The 1,563-nt window shown below is 41.2% G+C and overlaps 1 protein-coding gene across 5 annotated transcripts in view; it reads left to right on the top strand.

The window, feature by feature from the left end:
- The window catches only part of LOC124043138 (CYFIP-related Rac1 interactor A-like), a 113,442-nt gene extending 112,145 nt beyond the window's left edge, over positions 1 to 1,297 (top strand). For all 5 annotated transcript variants that reach the window (XM_046361368.1, XM_046361366.1, XM_046361365.1 and 2 more), the window contains one exon: positions 1 to 1,297. This exon is cut by the window's left edge and continues 1,965 nt beyond it. The gene's annotated coding sequence lies outside the window, so the exon portion shown is untranslated.
- The last annotated feature ends 266 nt before the right edge of the window (positions 1,298 to 1,563 follow it).

The raw sequence follows: 1,563 nt of genomic DNA, 5'->3' as shown, positions 1-1,563 counted from the left end.
TGTACCACCTTTAGGGGGTTAATGGAGATACCGACGGCTAGCCTTGTACCACCTTTAAGGGGTTAAAGGAGATACCGACGGCTAGCCTTGTACCACCTTTAAGGGGTTAAAGGAGATACAGACGGCTAGTCTTGTACCACTGCTAGATATCTATCTTCAGGGGGTTAAAGGAGATAGTGACTGACTCCTAGATATCTATCTTTAGGGGGTTAAAGGAGACACCGACGGCTAGCCTTGTACCACTGCTAGATATCTATCTTCAGGGGGTTAAAGGAGATAGTGACTGACTCCTAGATATCTATCTTTAGGGGGTTAAAGGAGACACCGACGGCTAGCCTTGTACCACTGCTAGATATCTATCTTTAGGGGGTTAAAGGAGATACAGATGGCTAGCCTTGTACCACTGCTAGATATCTATCTTTAGGGGGTCCAAAAGGCTCCAGGACATCACAGTCTACTGCTCCAATCCCTACATAGCCAACCAGCCATCAGTAAACCATATTCTGTACCTTGTGAAATCTTGATGTGCCATCTTGGATTTTTTTTGGTGGAATACTCTCTTGAAGAATAAAGAGAAGGGCAGAGACTTTCAGGGAGGGACAAAGACCTTATCATTAACAAGAGGATATATAAACACACACACATATGCACACAGGCATAGTCATTAGATTACTCATAGAGTCGCAGTGTAAATAAGTGAGCGAGCTGAGTATTTTCTCATCAGGCAACTACAAGGCCAGCTCTGGTCCTCCAGGATAGAATGCACAACAACAATAACAAATGTGCTTCTGTTCCACTAGACATTTCTTCTTTTAGTATGAGGCAAAAAAAAATGTTGTTGATAAAGTGGGTATTGAAAATAAAGAAGTTGAAAAAGGAGATTTTAAAAAATGCAGAGCTGTACTTTCCATGTCTATAGACCTTAGTCTGACTTCAGTTGATCTCATAATATATTTTCTATACAGGGGTATGTGGTACGAACATATTCCGTATAAATATATAGATGGCATGTTGTAAAGTTCTAACATAAAATGTGTACATAAAAGGTGTTTTTATTCATTTTTAATTGTTCAGTGAAGCTGAAATTGGGTGTGTTGTCTCTCTCAGAAATACCATGGCTTGGCTTGGACCATTGGACTTGCTGTAGTGAGTCATAGGTTTAAAAAAAAAAAAAAAAAAAAAACTCATCTTGGCGAATGAAACGGCGGGAGGGGCGGGACTAGGGGTGAGCTGTCCATTTGCTTGTTATTTTGTACATTTTGTGCAACAATAAAACTTGTCCATTTATTACATTCAACCAATGAGGTGTGGTGTCTGTGTTTGACTCTGTGCCAGGTTTCAGGAACAAAGAGTTCAATAATTGGTTGCATCTCAAACCTAGAGAATCTTGTTTCTCGTGGTCTGAGAGTCCTTAACTTCTTGACGCTACCCATCCCTTAAGGTGCCTGTTGACAAACTCAAAGTGGGCTGTCATGTGCATTTTACTGAAAAGTGGCTTCCGTCTGGCCACTCTACCATAAAGGCTTGATTGTTGGAGTGCTGCAGAGATGGTTGTCCTTCTGG

The sequence above is a fragment of the Oncorhynchus gorbuscha genome, linkage group LG09 (assembly GCF_021184085.1).
Source record: "Oncorhynchus gorbuscha isolate QuinsamMale2020 ecotype Even-year linkage group LG09, OgorEven_v1.0, whole genome shotgun sequence".
NCBI lineage: Eukaryota > Metazoa > Chordata > Actinopteri > Salmoniformes > Salmonidae > Oncorhynchus > Oncorhynchus gorbuscha.
Note: the sequence above shows the minus strand (reverse complement) of the source record. Positions and strands in the feature narration are given on the sequence as shown.